At 43.0% G+C, this 18,976-nt stretch overlaps 1 protein-coding gene and 1 long non-coding RNA gene across 2 annotated transcripts in view; both read left to right on the forward strand.

The window, feature by feature from the left end:
• The window catches only part of TMEM108 (transmembrane protein 108), a 213,347-nt gene that overhangs the window by 30,860 nt on the left and 163,511 nt on the right, over window positions 1-18,976 (forward strand). The window contains exon 2 of the mRNA XM_066584604.1: window positions 1,742-1,861. The gene's annotated coding sequence lies outside the window, so the exon portion shown is untranslated. The remainder of the gene's footprint in view (window positions 1-1,741; window positions 1,862-18,976) is intronic.
• Window positions 2,496-10,083, forward strand: LOC136586440 (uncharacterized). Its single transcript, XR_010787293.1, has 2 exons — window positions 2,496-6,889; window positions 6,948-10,083. It is a non-coding gene; the product is annotated as an uncharacterized lncRNA (long non-coding RNA).

The following is an 18,976-nucleotide window of genomic DNA, read 5'->3' on the forward strand; positions in this document are numbered from 1 at the left end:
AGTTAATTGTCTTTAGGCATGGAAAATCATATATAACTAAAAAGAGGAGCTTAAAATAAGTTCAAAAAGTCTTTGGTCCAAAGGAATTGACAACTCTGGATTAGCCTCTACTGTGTTGGTTCGAAACAGAATATTGTCATTCATCCAGTAAAACTCAAACTAAATAGTTAATATTTGTCGATGTACATTTTTTGTGTTTTTTCATGCTACTGTTAAATGGAGAATATACATTTACCCACATATTGTGTAAAACACGATGGCTTATATATTGTGATGTTCTATATTTCTTTGCTCTTTGTAAGAGCGTGAGGGAGCCTGGGGGGGAGATTGGGTTCAGGGCGGGTAAAGTTGTATTTTAGATTACGTAATTTGGTGTATTTATTAAAGTTTCAATAAAAATATTTGATTAAAATAAATGGAATGGACGGACTACAATACCCAGAGAGGATATCGAAATTGGGGTTATTTAGTTTAGAAAAAAGATGGCTGAGGGGCGACCTAATAACTATGTATAAATATATATGGGGACAATGCAGAGATCTCTCCCATTATCTATTTATACCCAGGACTGTGACTGTAACAAGGGGGTGCTCACTACGTCTAGAGGAAAGAAGGCTTCTACACCGATATGGAAGGGGGTTCTTTACTGTAAGAGCAGGGAGATTATGGAGCTCTCTGCCTGAGGACGTGGTGATGGTGACTCACTAGAAGAGGGGCCTGGATGCCTTGGAGTGTTACAATATTGCATGTTATATCACTGATTACTTCAGAAGGGGCGGTGATCCAGGGATTATTCTGATTACCAGATTGGAGTCAGAAAGGAATTTCCCCCCTAAAATGAGTAATTGGCTTCTATCTCATGGATTTTTGCTTTCCTCTGAATCAACATTGCAAGATTATAGGCTGAACTGGATGGATATGTGTCTTTTTTCCGCCTCACATACTATGTTAGATGTTAGCTGTAAGCCAATAGATAAATATGAGATATAGTTAAAGCAGTGCACTTTTTGCAATGTTTTGCTCACTTTTGGTGCTTTCTTGGGTCTGTGGTATTTTTTTTCAAAGCGCAATATGCTTTAGGTATGATATTTTTTTTCATGTATAGGTTTCTATATGGGAAGTTTAAACAACACCTAAAGAAAAAAAATATCAACAATTTCTCAATACCACCCCCCCCCCTCACCTCCCTAAACCCTTTATAGTGTCATAGGTCCAAAAACACACCAGAAACAAGTGGATATGTATGAAGCCTTATACATGCTTACAAACAGAGACGTAATATGGCTGGATACATTAGTCCTCAGAACTGGACTATAACTTTTTTACAGAAAACAGATCTTAATGTTGTCATGATGTTCTTACTGCAGAGCTTTCCAACTGTTCTGTAAATGGGAAGCAGATTTCCTTGTTTTCTTACAATGAAGGAAAGACACTGTGTATAGTTTTTTTTTTTCTTTTTTATCTGACCATTTATTTCTTGTACTAAACATGAAAGATCTTTAGGAACCTTTGATGAGACGTTACAAATTATTGTCTCCGAGTGCAGATCATTTTAATTAAAACAGGAGTAAGAAAAGAGAAAATAAGCTCCGCTGCTCCATCTGCCTTTCTAGCTCATGAGAGCATCCTCTAGGTTTGGAGATGATTGAATTAATGAGATGGTTGGCCCAGTGGTAAACAATGCATTTATATACGCTTGTATTCAATGTAACTCAATTATATTATTTTTTTAATACCTTAGCTCCCATCAGTTGGATGAAGGAAATGGAGGAAGTAAAACCAACCAGCAATAGATGAGATGAAATCAATGGATTATCCAAATATAGCTCAGCTGGACACCTTCTATACATCTCACTCAAAGGTAAGATCAATAGCCACATGTAACCAACAGCCAGAAATCCTGTCCTGCAGTGTAATTGTGCATTTAAGTATATTAAACTAAAAGGTATATGTGAAAGTATTGAATTATATTGTGAACATGCTGAATTATATTTTATGTAGTAGTGTTGTGTGCATAATATTTAGCAAGAACTACGTGTGCAAAAGACAAGTATTGCGGTTTTATTAACAGGGTCTCAGATGCTGAGCATGCAGCTTTGTCATAGTTGACCTTTTGTAATGTTTTACTAAGAGAGAAGTATCACACATGCTGTAGACTTTGAATTGTTGACTTTGTGGGGGATGCCACACTATATAACCTCTTACATTGCAACAATAAAACAGAAGAGCTTGGAAACATCACTTGAGTGTTTCTTATTGTATTTTTTTCTAATGCGGTGTCTTTATATAATTAGGCATACCTGATTGATAAGGGTATGATACTATTTAAGCTGTGAAGTGGAAGCCAAAATAGCAAGGAAACTTTTATTATGAGTGGAGTTATAATCTTGTGATCTAGCATGGCGTTCTTGTGAGAGCTTTTCTGCAATCTGCTGAAAGAATCTGTGGTACTCATTCATAACTCGTGTTAGATGACTTTGCTAGTCTTTTGTGAGGGTTATGAACATCTTAATTTATATATGTATGTATCTTTGATATACGTTTCCGGAGGCTGTAGGCCTAAATTGTATACTCTATTCTGTGTCCTATGAAAAGCTCTGCTAAATGAAGTACAGGTGTAATCTTAAGTGTCCATCATGTCTCCAAAGATCCTGTTTATCTCGTTACACTGATCAAAAGGTTGTATGGAATGCTTTGTACTGCTGTCTAGGTAGGGCATGCAATTAGAATGTAGAGTGTGATGATAATCAGGGTACGAGACACGATGTCTACAAACAAACAAATAAAGCATTGTTTATAGAGAAGACAAAATCACTTACCAGAAAAACAGGTCGACCTCTGTAAAGCAGTTCAACCTCTGATACGCCTACTATTTTTTGTATAAGAAAGACAATGTACACAATAAAACTCAGATTGCTCTAAGACACGACCGTGATGCCTGTGTCTATTGCTTTCTCATGGTGGCCGGCATAACCAGCTCTGATTTGGAGCCCCACAGCATATTAACGTAACATGGAAAAATCCCTATCAGTAATTGGCGCCCGATCGCGGGGCTTGATGGAACAAGAGGACCACCTACACCTCGAACCCCCCCGGACCCAGATGGGATAAGGAGCCACTCGGAACCACGGATTGACAAAAACTGCGCAGTAAGGTAAGGTTTTATCTTGCCACAATCTATCCGTGCTTCCTGGCTGCTCCTTTCCTGTCCGAGGGGTAAGAAGTGCATGCCTCTTATAAATCTTCAAGCTTTTTAAGAATTCATATGGTGGGCTGAATATGCTGTGCGGGTGTTTGTAACTGTTATTGTCTTTATTTGTTACTTTGCATGGTCAGTGTACAGAATATGCAGGGTGAGGAAGTACAGAATATGAAACCCGCTTGCCGATCTCTGAAAGGCATGGTATAAATTGTACCAGGGAAGCCTAAAATTTTCAGGGGATAAAATCCCTGAATGGGAGCCTCTTATAGGTATAAGAGAAGTAGTTGAGACGGGGGGAAATAAGCAGGGTTGGGAAGTACCGACACTTTTAGACAAGTGAGGAAGTACTGACACTTAAAAAAGTACTGACAAAATAGTAACTGACATGCAAATGTTTTTGTCTTTATGTGTGTGTATAAATGGAAGGACCTGTATGAGAGTTAGACTGTGTTATATGGTGTATACTGTCCGGTAACCAGAAACGAAATGAAGCAAAAATGACCAAATGCTGAGCCAGACCACAGGGGGTGGAGCTAGGTGATGTAAGGAGATGGGAGGGAAAAACAATAGGAACAGGTCTTGCTCCACCCTACACACAGTCCAGCCTAGGTGAAAAGTGTGTCTCCATTTTAAGTGGATGTTGGTGTATATATATGTATATTGTGGTAATGTATAGAGTGAAGGTCACTCTTAGACTCCATGTTAAGTCTCCCACTTGAACAAATGGAGTGACCAAAGGAGGGGCATCTAATTATCTAATTTTATTCCTGAGACTAGTTGTGTGAGATAATAGCCCAGGATTACCACAGTGTATATATGTATATACAGATTCGTGGAATATGTGGAATTCAAAAATATTGGGTTGTGTTAATTTGAATATTATTGAATTTAGATATTAATATGAGATAATTGTGTACTTGAAACACCTGATAAGTACTTTAGTCAAATTAATAACAAAAGTTCTATTTAAAGTGTAATTCATCTTCAATGAACAACAGTATTTTATTTGAAGAGTGTATAAAGAAAATAATAATAATAAGCCTCTTGGTATACATAAGCCGCCAGCCATTGGCCATAGTGCTGGTAAAGAGGATAAGGTATGGAAGATTGCATAAGAAAATAGTGAAACAAACAATTGTTTTATGTGTGTGAAAGAATAAAAACAATAAGCCTCTTGGTGTACATAAACCGCCAGCCATTGGCCATAGTGCTGGTAAAGAGGATAAGGTATGGAAGATTGCATAAGAAAATAGTGAAACAAACAATTGTTTTATGTGTGTGAAAGAATAAAAACAATAAGCCTCTTGGTGTACATAAACCGCCAGCCATTGTCCATACTGCTGGTAAAGAGGATAAGGTGTGAATATTGGTCCCCATCCCACTTATTAGGGTCCCAATCAACTACAGTATGAACCTTTTATAGTGTCTAACTCTCTTTAAGGCGTAATTTGAACTAAGTCTTGCTCCTTCCAGTAATACATAAATGGCGCTGTGAACCGGATTACGCAGAGAGTAATACACTAGTTTGTTTTAAAGGAAAATTTTGATAAACTGATAGTTGAAGAATTTCTTGTGATAATCGGGCTTAGTGTGAAAATGTCGCCTTTTAAGAAAATCCGCAATAGTACGAAAATGTCGGTAGCTAAGAACAAAGAAGTGTCCGATGAATTGTTAATAATGCCAGGGTGGAATAAAGCCCCCTATAATATATTGGCCGCTGAGTGGTCGCAGTGTGGTGAATATCAGTATGTGGGTAGAAATGGGCATAAGTTGTATTGTGTTTGTCATTTGGTAGCCTATTCTGAGCAAATTGTGTAAAAACCGCGGTACTAAGAGTTTTTCTTATCTATACATAATTCGCTCATTATTGGAAGTCTGGTGTACAGTAAATACAATCCCAATTTCTACTTCACATATTATCAGTCCGTATAGGAATGAATAAAACCCCCCTTAGTGAGTGTGAATTTCCAGTTTTGTAAGGTGGGGGGGGCAAGTGTATTACATTCTGGGTTAATGTTAAATAGACAGCCCAGGAAGATAGTCACAGGCAGTGGAACCAGTTATACAGCTATTTGTCTGGAGAAGTTTCTGTGTTCTATAGAAGATAAGATACATTTCAAAGGGTGGGGAGTACTGGGCTTTAGAAGACCTACTTGTCTTTGCAAAGAAATCTGAATTAAGAATTGGTTATATTTGGCTACACAGGAAGTATGTTGTATTATATATATATATATATATATACTGTTCAGTAGCTGAAAATGAAATGAGAAAAGAATTCAAAGCACAGGTATATAATGTTCTCTCATTGTGGGGTCAGTTCCCTCTTCAACCTTCACCCCCTCCTTCATCTCAATTCCAACCGTCTCCTCCCCCCCCACCCTATGCCAAGTCATCCACTCCAAGGTCAAACATTGGACTGGAGGGATGGACCTGCTGGCATTGTGGACAACAGAACCCGGATTGGAGAGAGAGCTGCCCTGCTTGCGGAGCTCCTCGGTGCAAACCGGTTATGCCTATGCTCACTAGATCCTAGGCTAGTGAGTGGAAGCATGAGGACAAGAAAGAGATGCAGGGAGCGGAGGGTGGAATAGGAGCAGATGTAAAACAGGGAAGGCAGTGGGAACGATAATCTAAAATTATGTGAAAAACTATTGTGGCACAGATTAGGATTAAATTAAACAGAGAATTGAGAAGTGGTAAAATATTTTTAATTTGTCTGGAACATTGGGGAAAAAGAAAAAAAAAATTGAGAGAATCCTCCTTGTCTCTTTCTAATATCACACAAAGAGAAGGAAGAAAGTGTAAAACAATTCTATGCCCGCCTTCAACAACATTAGTCAGATCTGGGGTATAGGGGCATAGAAAAGATGGGCAAACATGTACTTAGTATGGCCTTTGTAGAAGGTCTATTGGAATCCCTAAGGTCATAGATAATAAACCAGAGTGGAGACAGTCTGAATCTCCGGCCCTTTTTCAGACAAAAGGGCATTTATGTAACTGTCCTGCAGGCTTGGACTCCGCCTGAGGGGACTGTGCTGTTGCAATATGTTAATGACTTTCCAGCTTTGTGTTGAGGATCTGAAACATGTCAATCTGCATCTATTTCTCTTCTAAAAAAAAATTTTTTTTTAGCAGAAAATGGCTGCAAGGCTTAAAAAGGAAAAATTACAGCTTTGTAAACAAAAGGTTGTTGTCTAGCTCAAGAAGGCAGACATCTCACAGAACGACGCAGGGCTGCAGTTCAAGCCATTTCTGTATCTTCTTCTGCTGCCAAAGCTTCGCACCTTTTTGGGACTTGTCTCATACTGCCGTCCCTGGCCTTTCATGCGACAGCAGTATTGACGCAAAAACATGGAGGACGTCCACGGTCACTTGGGTATTACTCCATGAGATTGGATCCGGTAGCCCGAGGAGCCCCCTCCTGTGTCTGTGCGGTGGCAGCAGTACAAGCAATGGTTGACAAATCTTCTGAGTTGGTCCTGGACTACCCCCTAGTGGTTCTCACCCCTCATGACATCCAGAGTATACTCACTCAAGTACAACCTAAACACCTGTCTCTAGCTCGTCAAATAAGGTTGCAATGTGCTTTGCTCATGCCCCCCCTTTAATATTTCTTTTCAATGGTGAACCCGGCTACTCTTCTTCCAATCGAGTATCCTGTTTCAAATGGGGGAGGGGGAGGCATAGGTGATCAAATGGGGGAGGGGGAGGCATAGGTGATCAAATGGGGGAGGGGGATGCATAGGTGATCTATGTATTACAGATCAGCTATTTTTAAAAAAAAAAAAAAAAAAAAAAAAATTTTTGCAAATAAGAACGTGATCTATTTGGAATAGAATATCAGCATGATTGTCTAGCATTGATGCAACAAGAAAGTTTAAGTTTTAAAGAGTTATTGAAACCCCTTGTTAATACATATTTTGAGTTGTATTTTATAGATGGTACCAGGGTGATTGACGACTCCACACCAGATGTTCACACAACAAGATCTCTAAAAGCAGAATGCCTCCGCATGTCTCGATACAAGAAGCGGAACTGAAGGCCCTCACTGAGGCGTGTAGAGTGACAGAAGGTAACCATTTACACTGACTCCTGGTATGTATTCGGCATAGATCATGGTTACGGCCCAATATGGAAGGCCAGACATTTTTAAACTTCTGTAGGACAACCCATTGAGAATGGTGTAACAGTACAGAACCTTATGAAAGCCCTACTCCTACCAGACAAAGTAGCAATCCTGAAGGTGAAAGCTCATACTAAAGCCAACAGTGCAGAAGCAAAAGGCAACGCCCTAGCAGACTTCAGCGCAGACAGCGGCCCTCAAGCCGTGGAAGAAAGAAGAAAAGAAGATACTGACCGCACAAGTCAGAGACTATGATTTGGACTTTGATAAAAATTTGAACATTGATGTACTAAAGACATTACAGTCACAAGCCAGCAAAGAAGAAAAAGATAAATGGACTAATATGAGAGCAGTAGAACAGGGTGGCGTATGGCAAACAGTCAGTAACTTGCCTACCACGATCCCTGTACCCCATGATGGCCCAGCTGATCCATGGAAAGACTCACCTATCGAAGGCAGCTATGTTACCTACGCTTGAGAGAGAAAGGGTTGCCCCCTGGGTTCTTTGTAGCTGCTACATCATTTGTCCAGTTTTGCATGAGCTATGCCGTAAGCAACAGGGTAGAAGTAAATTGACCACAAAGGCACTTGCCAGGACCACTCTACCCATTTCAGGGATTGCAAATTGACAACATTCAGCTCCCACGTGTTGGGAAGTATGAATATGTGCTTGTTGTTGATGTTTTTCAGGTTGGAGGCGTACCCTGTTACAAAAGTAAATGAGCAGGTAACCGAAAAGAAGCTCATGAATAAGGTAATCTGCAGATACGGGGTACCAGAGGTAATCGAGTCAGATAGAGGTACACATTTCACAGGTGAAATAATGCAACACTTCATGTCTGCCCTGGGTAACTCCAAGGCATTTGACACCCCTTATCATCCACAAAGAGCCAGAAAACCATATTGCATTATAATATTTCTCTTCAGGCAATGAAACCCTGCACCAGAGGAAAACAAAAATGGTATGATACCCTATTAGGGGGAATTGGTACAGGTGTAGGGGTTCTGAACTCTATAGATTTAGAGGTGATGAAGAATAAAATGGCTGGGGTAGGACAGGATGTTTCTAGATTGATAAATGTTCAGGCACAATGCATGCCTTCCTTGTTCCTCCCCCGATGTCTTGCATTAGGATATGATAAGGATGTATTAACGCTTTTTAATCTGGTTTTGCGGTTTAAAAGGATTTGTTTGTAAATATGAGTAAATTCATGAACTATACACAATGTAGCCTGCAATATGTATATATGATTCACGAGAAGGATAAAGCACAGTCAGATTTGATGACAAATAATGAAAAATTGTGGAAAAATATTCTCAATAATGTAATTCCAGTAGCATCTTGGATACGGCCCGGGGCTGATGGTATAGAATGCTCTGATGAGTATAGCACTGGGGAAATGATTTTATGATGTAAAGGACACAAGCCTGATGTGTAAGTCTGTAGTACTACCTGTGGTGTTCGGACCGCCTCTATATGCTTTACAATATTGGTTGCCCAAGTTCACAGGTATGATGATTTATAGTGAAAATAAAACCCATGGTATAGAGAACTGTGAAGAAACACTGGATGGCCTAGCATGCGGACGGAGTACAGCCGCATATGAGCCATGTTTCCAGCAGCCTTCAATCAGCATATGTGATTGGACGGTGTTACCTGCTTCTTCTATATGCTAATGGAAGTTGGCCCCCAATATATATTCTTTGTTGCCAACCGAACTGGAACCACCAGTATGTATAATCTCACCACTCCATTATCTGGATGTATACAGAACATATCGGTGATACATTGGTTTACAGAAGCTTACACCTTTTTGCCAGATGCTATCCCTATGACAACTCTGACTGTATCCTTGGGTAGAATTGTAAGACTGATGATAGATACTGAATACCTTTAAAAGCATTTGGATGTTACTAACCTCTCCCTTATGGAATTAGAAAAATGTAAGGGTAGGAGATAAGCTAGTCAGCCTAGGTACTAAGATCCAGGGACACAGAGTATAACTGGTATGATATTTTTACTGAATGGTCACCTATTGCAGGAAAGATGATGGATTTTATGTTTCACCCTTTACTAATACTGTTTCTTTTGTTCATTCTTTTGAGTGTTTGCAATTTATGGACATTCTGTGGGATACGGAGACAAGCAAATTATCTGGAATCGCTCCCTCTACGATATCGTTAAAACAGTCATACGTAAAAGAGCAACAACAGTGGGGATCCGGCGAAGAGGATAGAAAGACCGGCGGGGGTGGCTTAGCACCCTTGATAGTACCACTACAAAGGCTCTTTTCAAGATGGACTGTTTCAAAATGGGGGACTGTGAGGGTTATGAACATCTTAATTTATATATGTATGTATCTTTGATATACGTTTCCGGAGGCTGTAGGCCTAAATTGTATACTCTATTCTGTGTCCTATGAAAAGCTCTGCTAAATGAAGTACAGGTGTAATCTTAAGTGTCCATCATGTCTCCAAAGATCCTGTTTATCTCGTTACACTGATCAAAAGGTTGTATGGAATGCTTTGTACTGCTGTCTAGGTAGGGCATGCAATTAGAATGTAGAGTGTGATGATAATCAGGGTACGAGACACGATGTCTACAAACAAACAAATAAAGCATTGTTTATAGAGAAGACAAAATCACTTACCAGAAAAACAGGTCGACCTCTGTAAAGCAGTTCAACCTCTGATACGCCTACTATTTTTTGTATAAGAAAGACAATGTACACAATAAAACTCAGATTGCTCTAAGACACGACCGTGATGCCTGTGTCTATTGCTTTCTCATGGTGGCCGGCATAACCAGCTCTGATTTGGAGCCCCACAGCATATTAACGTAACATGGAAAAATCCCTATCACTTTGGATTCCTGTTTGGAAATGTTGCTACATAGATGCTTCTAAACTCATTTCAAGTCTTCTTATGTGATTTTTAGTCAATTTTATGGGTCAGATTTACTCTGACAAGTTTGCTAGAAATTCTAGTGGAAATTGTGCCAAAAACCCGGTGCACATACTGGGCTCTAAATTTGTAAAATGTTTTAGACATTTTGGGTACCTCACTAGACACTTTTCAAAAGTGACTAGAAAAGGGTGCATGGCTAAGTGGAGTCCTAAGATGCGCCAAATTTTTATTGACGTGTGCCACAATTGTGGCACAAAATTCTGATGATTAGTAAGCCAAAAAAGAGGATTAAGTCTGTTATGCTATTCGCCAAAACCTACCCCCCCAAAATATTGAGTTTTTAGGCTTTTGGCAACTAGGATAAAGACTTGTACTTACATAAGGCAGCATCTTAAGATGACAGACCTGCTTTTGGCCTCATGCCCACGGCCGTGATGGACTCCGCCAGCAGAATATCACAGCAGAGTCTGTCACGGCGCCCCCCAAAAGACCCCATACTCACCTCCTGGATCCTCCATGCACGCCCCACCTGCTGAGCCGCTGCGCATGCGCAGTACAGCGATGACACACCGGCAGTGTGGGATGACGTGGCCGGCGGTGGGCGGGTAAGCATAATCAACCAATACTTCCGCTGTACTCACAGTGGAAGTATAGCATGATGGCCGGTTTTTACTGACTACAATGGAAGCCAGTTGCACATTTTTCCGCGGCAATGAGAGCATGCCGCATTTTCTTTCACGCTGTGGGATTCCGCGGTGGAATTTCCCAGCATGAACATTGAGCTTTTAAGTTAAATAGAACCTAATAGCTGCGGTGTAACGCCTCGGATTTACGCCGCGTTTCACGAGGCAAAAATCCGTCCGTGGGCATTAGCCCTTAAAGTTCAGCTTCAACTTTGATTCACTTTGAATACATATTTGCATATCAACATTATGTCTTTACTGGGTCAACATTTACTTGACAGAGAGTTTAAGAAGGTTGCAAGGAGGCACACAGAGTCTTACAGATCAATACTACAGAGCTGTAGACATGTAGTGTGCCACCATATGGTTCAATGTGTGGTGCTGTACCACAGTCATAATAAGGAATGGATCCAACAAGGAGACTCCATGTTGACATGATAGCACATCTATGTACTGCACATCCATGTTCACAATCTCCCATCTTTTCATATCCTAAAAGTGATCTGTTAGATTGAGATCTTTTGACTGTACATTGAAGTACACTTGGATCACATTTCTTTAGACTTGTCAGCAGACAGCAAGCCGCCATTTATCGAAGGACTCCAGATTACAGACTGTAATGAAGCAGACACTGTCTGCCCAAGGGTCCTTCGGTCAATTGGAGATTATTTTATACTCTATACAGTATTGTAGATTAGCACTGGAATGCCCATGCTGATAAAGGGAGTATTGCTTGTCATAAAATTAAACTGTAGCAATAAGATTAATAGATGTTTATAAACTATAATAGTCATTTCAGATCTGTACAACTCATTGCAGTCATATAGGCTTCATCTATACGTGGAGGTAGTGGTAAAGCGGCTGCAGAACTAATACACTATTTAGTGCTTGGATTGTAAGGCACACATTAACAATTCTATGAAATGATATTTGGAAACCTCTGATTTTGTAAAGAAAATGTACCGCGTTTTACACAATAAGTCCTCGGACAGACGAGCGTTTTTTCTGCGCATGTATAGGCGCATGAAAAAAGAGAGCTTCTAAAGGAACCAATGGATTCCTATAGAAGCTTTTACATGAATGATTTTTAGATGCGCAAAATACTCGCACCTGCCAAAGATAGGACATGCGAGTGCAACTCACATCTAAGGTCAGTGGTGCGCACAAAGATAGGACCTGTCCTATCTTTTAAGCGTGCTTTCCATAGACTCCTATGGGAGCTGGAAAACACTCACCACGCACCTCCAGTCGTGTGAATGGGCTACTTCAAATAGCTGGAATTCACCCGTCCTCGCGATCTTTTCCACAAGGAGGGGCGATCTTTTTGCGCGCCTATTCACACATGGAAAAACGCTTGTCTCACCGAGGCCTCATGCCTTCTTCAGACGAGCTCTGTTTGCGCGCATTAGAGGAGCATGAAAATCGTCCCTGTTCTGTACTAAAGATTGCGTGAACGGGTGAATTCCAGCTATTTCAGTTAGCCCATTCACATGATCCAAGATGTGTGATGCGTGTTATCCATCTCCCATCAGGGTCTATGGAAGGCACACATCAAAAATACGTCAGGTACTATCTTTTCTCGCACCACAGACCTTTGATGAGAGTTTGCTGTCCATGTCCTATCTTTGATTAGTGTGAGGTTTTTTTTGCGTCTAAAGCCTTCATGTCAACGCTTCTATAGGAAACCATTGGTTCTTATAGAAGTGCATTTTTTACGTGCTTTCCTTCAATGCGCAAGGTGATAAGGGAACAGTGCCACAAAAATGCCAGTGATAAGGTTTGCTGTGATTGGATAATGGGAGTCGGATTTTTAAAAATCTTATTCTTAGCAATGCAACAGGCGATAACCTCTGATATCAAAACCCAAAGCTTCAAAATGTTAATGGGGAGGGTTCAGGTGATCGTTATATGGCTGCGTTTTAATGTCCACAGTGCTGCAAGACTGTGTGAAGGGTTAATCTGTTCAAACAGACTGGTCAGTTATGTTGTCCGGTTCCGAATTGCCTAAGCAGGAGCGCTCCTTGAGAGTCAAAGTACTGACCATACACGGTATATGGTGAAACAATGAACTCTGAGTTTATTATTGGCATAGTCTCAGTCTTTATAGAAGATCACCCACGCAGGGACGCGACCTCTGGTAATACAGGGAATAACCTCGTGATTTCCATACATCTTACAAAAACCTTGTGACTTAATCATTCAATAAACTTTGACATTTGAGAAATAGCTGATTTCACATGACTTTTAGACAACATATTAATTTTAGACAGAGAGCTGACAACTTCTTTGCGGTTAGGCTAGGTCTTACTACATTTATGAACATCTGCTCTTGTGACTTCCTGATTCCACTTCGGTCAGACGTAGACCTTCAGTGTAGACAGAAAACCACAAAAACAGTCATGACTTCTGTTACACATACAATATATTGCTAAAATATTCATTTTGCTAAAATAGATTGATATATATACTCATTTTTGATAGGCAACATATATTAATTCCTTTACAGCCCCTCTTGGCCCTTATCATTCCCCCATTTTGGACATCAGGAAGACACACGCAGGGTCCAGTTCTATTTTGAAAAGTCATAGTCGAGGTAGGTCCTATTGGTCGACTAGTCCATATAAGGCGTCTCTAGTATGATGTTACAATACTAGTAGCGTGCACAGGTACGCACGGCAGGGGATTCCCTAATCTTCACCCACACCAATGTCCCTCCTGGAGATAGTCCTAGTGGTGAACACGTTCAGGTCGCGTTACCCTGACCCTACACTACCTAGTGACAAGACTGGAAGGAACCGCCGTATGTTCTGCCTTCATCCAGCAGGGGTCGGCCTACACAGGGGCTGTAAAGGCTTTTGCCGTACATTTGCTCACACAAGAGATTATGACTTTGATTATTATATATATACACAACAGCATGACAATTATCTGTAATATACTTTGTAGGATTCCCATGAACCATCCTCCCAGACCAGAAAACCAATTTGCAGGGTTAAGAAAATTAAACCATCCCTGCTCTTTATCCTGTTTTATGCTAGTAGCTATTTTTCCCAAGGTATTGATCTTTTGGTGAATGGATTCTGAGTGATCAGAGAGGTTGAAACAACACATCCCCTCAAATTCCTCACATCCGTGGTTTACTGCGAGCAACAGGTAATCTATGGCGGCTCTATTTTGTAAAGCTGCTTTCCTGACTCCTTGTATGTCTAGTAGGAGAAGGTCCAAGGCCTGTGATGTAGCATTCAGGCCCTTTACCATATCGCATGCTAATCCATTGATTACTCTTGCGTTATATTGTGCCAACCCGGGAACACCCACAATACTGACTGCCAGTGCCGTATGTTCTGAGTAGCTAAGTAGAGTGGGTGGTCCTTCACAGTTGCTATCCAGTCCTTCTACCTCCCTCTTTTGTCTGTTGGTGAGTTGTGGGATGCTAGGTTTTTGGTACATTAGTATACTTAATCTAGCTAGGGAGCAGGGACCTCCGGTCAGGTTAGCTGGAATATATGTGTAAGTCAGGTTACCGCAGGACAGGACCCAGCCTAATGGTAATTTGACGTGCCTAAAATGGCTGGGGCTTCGGACTGTGTGGTTGCAAAGCATAGGAGTATGTACCTTTCTACATTGCTCGACTGTGCGATTACAGAGTCTCTGGGAATCACTAGTCACCCTGGTTCTCTGCGCACAACCTCCCATATGTTCTTTATTACACGTGAAGTTATAGCATACCTCAGCCGGAGCGACATTCCTGACCCGGAAACGAGTCATATTTGACCAAAGTGTATGTTCGACCGCATCACAATGGGGACAATATTCATATACATTAAGAAAGGTATTTTCCTGAATAACATTGCTCTCTTCCACATCACTATCGTTATGCACTATTGAATATATATATCGCGAAGTGTCTTTATTGGAGTGGGGATAGACAGTAAGCAAGTCCGTAAAATATCTTCCCCACTCCGAAGGTTGGGCATGCACATGTGGGAAATATTCAGTACGTCTTTTGCAAAGTATTCCCACATGTTGGGGTGTCCTTCCGCCCAAACAGTCCATCTTCTTCTTACATCGACAGTTGATGAGGAATTGTCCCGAAAAGAGAGTAGTCCAAGAAAACAAAGGGTAAATAATACACCTATCCAGACTATCAATGCTGGTGTCCAGGTTGCCACCCCCCCCCCACCCTGGGTTGGGCTTACTCTCCACCCCCTCGTGGTGCTGAGGCGTTGGAACTTTCTTGCAGTGTGAGGCATGGATCCAAGTGGGTTTGCCTTCTAGCTTGACCGAGGTGGGAGTGGTTAACAGCACTTGGTATGGTCCGTCAAAGCGAGGTTCCAAAGTCTTTCTGACGTGTCTCTTTACCACCACCCAATCTCCGGGATTCAGAGAGTGGGATTCTTCCAAACTATCAGGGTCTGAAATAGAAGAGAAAACTAGGTCGTGCGTTATTTTTAGCTTTTGGCATAAGTCCTGCACAAAGGAAGTAACTTTATCATGACCCAGGGATAGAGCTTGGGGGTGATACAGTCCTAACCTGGGCACGGAGCCAAAGAGAATCTCATAAGGAGACAGTCCTGTTTTCCTATTTGGCGTGGTCCGTACTGAGTAGAGGGCCAGAGGTAGGCACTCGGGCCAAGGTTTTCCTGTTTCAACCATGGCTTTCTGTATCTTAAGTTTGAGGGTGCCATTGAGTCTTTCTACTTTTCCGGAGCTCTGCGGATGATAGGGGGTGTGAAAGGCCTGCTCTACTCCTAAGGCGGACATGACTTCCTTCATTACCTCACCAGTGAAGTGAGTACCACGGTCGCTCTCAATGGTCTCTGGTACCCCAAATCTGCACACTAACTCTGACACAAGTTTTTTTTGCAGTGGCCTGGGCAGTGGCCTTCGTGACCGGGTAGGCCTCAGCCCACCCAGAAAAGAGGTCAATGCATACCAGGACATACTCATACCTTCCTGACCTGGGCAGCTGGATGTAATCTATCTGTAGTCTCTGGAAGGGGTACAAAGGTCGCGGAGTGCACTTCCGAGGGGTCTTTACTACTTGACCGGGGTTGTGTAGTGCACATATTTCACAAGCCTTGACGTATGCCTTTGCCATCCTGTCAAATCCCGGAGCGTACCACATTTTCTCCACCAGGGCTACCATGGCGTTACGAGAAGCGTGCACCTTTCCATGAGCCAAAAGGGCCATACTAGGATAGGCAGCCGCAGGCAAACACATACGGGAACCCATCATCCAACCTTCATTTCCTTTTACTGCCCCTGCACTTGCCCAGCGCTCCTGCTCTTGCCCTGAGGGGAGTAGGTCCACCTCCTTCTGTGGTGGGACAGAGAGGGTCTGGTCCTTGGCAGGGGGATCAGGATCCTCCTCCGCTGGGCAGGACCTGGTCTGAACTCTGCACACGGGTGCCCTCCAGTCCAGCAGGGCTGCAGCCTTAGCTGCTCCGTCTGCCTTCTCGTTGCCTCTGCTTTCCAAGGAGTCCCCTTGGGTGTGTGCCTTTACCTTTATTATGGCTACCTGCTTCGGGAGCATGATAGCTGACATTAAACTACTTACTGCCTCACCATTCTTTATCGGTCTGCCTTGAGCTGTTAGGAAGCTCCGCGCGCGCCAAATCGGCCCATAGTCATGCGCAACGCCAAACGCGTACCTGGAGTCCGTGTAGATATTAGCAGTGACTCCCCGGGCTAACTTGCAGGCCTCGGTCAGAGCGCACAGCTCCGCTTCCTGTGCTGACATATGTGGGGGCAAGGCGCGGCCTATCAGTACTTCATTCATTGATACTACAGCAAACCCTGTCACAAATCTGCCCATCTCATTCTGGTATCGTGATCCATCCACAAACATTTCAAGGTGGGGGTTCAGGAGAGGCTTATCTGTGACATGAGCAAATCCAGCTGTCTCCTGCTCCATCAGAGCAGCACAGTCATGCTGGTGCTCGGTGTCAAAAGCTTCCTCTTCGCCTAGGGAATTGACAAAAAGTTGATCCCCTGTGCTTACTCCCCCTTTTGAATCAGTGTCACCTAATGGCAGTAAGGTGGCCGGATTCAAAGTTGTGCAACGTTGAAATGAGACATTGGATGAAGAGTGTACTGCAAGTTCCATTTTAACCTGTCTAGCAAGAGACAGATGTCTACGGCTCACCTGTGTCAGAATTCCATGTACGTCATGGGGCGTGAGGACCACAAGAGGGTAGTCTAGGACCACCTCAGAAGCTTTCTCAAGTAGTGCTTGTACAGCCAGAACTGCTCTTACACAGGAGGGTGAACCCCTGGCTACTGCATCAAGATGTGCACTGTAGTATGCTACAGGGCGCTTTTTGTCACCATGCTCTTGTGTGAGGACGGCAGTAGCATGTCCCGCCATCTCAGTCACGAACATCTGGAAGGGTTTATCATAGTCTGGCAGACCCAGTGCTGGAGCACTGGTGATCTGTATTTTCAGCTGGTGAAAAGCTGACTCGGCTTCCGGGGACAAAGCAAATGGCTTAGAACTCAGGCAGTCGTACAGAGGCTGCATGGTCATGGAGGCAGAGCGAATCCACGGCCGACAATATGAAACTAACCCCAGAAATGTCCGCAACTGAGCATGGGAGGTAGGGAGTGGCATGTCCTCCACCACCTTGGTACGTTCTGGCGTGAGGTGTTTTGTACCAGGACCTAGGCAGTGACCAAGAAACACAACATGAGATTTGCAAAACTGTAATTTGTCTTTACTGGCTTTACACCCGCTGTCTGCAAGAAAACAAAGGAGGCTGAGTGAGGCCGCAACGCAGGTAGGTCTGTCCGGTGCACACAGTAGGAGATCATCAACATACTGAAGCAGGGCCACACCTGGTGGGACCGTCCATGCATCAAGTACAAGCCTCATACATCGGGTGAATTGATTTGGGCTGTTTTGTGCCCCTTGTGGTAGGACAGTCCAACAGTACTGTTTTCCTCGGAACGTGAAGGCAAACAGGTACTGGCAATCGGGGTGGAGCGGGACGGACATAAATGCATTGGCCAAATCGACCAGAGTGTACCAACAGGTTCCGGAAGGTATGGTGGACAACAGAGTGTAGGGATTGGGGACCAAAGGTGTCTCTAGGATGGTCACCTTATTGATTTCTCTTAGATCGTGAACCATCCGGTAGGTATCAGGTTCACCTTTCTTCCCTTTCTTTTTAACCGGGAAGAGTGGCGTGTTAGCGGGTGAGACGCAAGGTTTTAAAGCATTCAAGGCACATAACTCTGTAATAGTGGAGGCTATTGCGTCTTCCTGTGCCATGGCTAGGGGATACTGGCGGATCATGGGGGCTTTTTCCCCATCTTTGAGATATACCATGACTGGGGGTACGTGGAGATGGCCCAAGTCTGTCTTCCCTTTTGCCCATAGGGTCTCTGGCACTGCTGAGAGAACCTGTGTATCTTCTGGGGTCAACACATATACAGTACAAGAAGGAGGCGGAGTGACCAAGTCTGCTGCCATGAGACAGAATACTTGGTGGTCGGCCGCAGAGGTACTGACATGAGCCTCACCGGAAGGATGGAGCTGAATACAGCACCCCAGGGGTCCCATCACATCGGTTCCCATGATGCAATCCCCAGCGGGTGACACCAGGAAGCGAGTGAGGACTCGTGACCCTTGAAAAGAGACTTCTATGGGCTCAGTCTCACGCATGGGTGTTGGTTCACCGGACACTCCAACGGCTATGGCTATGGAGTCTGAGAGGGGAATACTAAGGTCATTGACTTGTGAGGTACTGACACATGATTTAGTAGCCCCTGTGTCAATTAAAAAGGGCACCTCCTTCCCCTGGATTTTTAGAGGCTGAAAAATTTGTGGCCCACGTGCGTCAGTAACTATAAGGGACACGGGGGAAGGAGTGCCAGACCTTCATTGGTAATTGGTATACCCGTTGTTTCCCTGTGGGCGGGATGATGTGGTAGTGGCCGTACTTCCCTGTTGCCCCCTTTCGTCTGACATGTTCTGTCTAGTGCGTTTAGGGGCTCTACAATTACGGGCCAAGTGTCCAGTCTTCCCGCAGTTATAACACTTACGGGTCTCCCGCCTGG

This window comes from Eleutherodactylus coqui, chromosome 12 (assembly GCF_035609145.1).
Source record: "Eleutherodactylus coqui strain aEleCoq1 chromosome 12, aEleCoq1.hap1, whole genome shotgun sequence".
Lineage (NCBI taxonomy): Eukaryota > Metazoa > Chordata > Amphibia > Anura > Eleutherodactylidae > Eleutherodactylus > Eleutherodactylus coqui.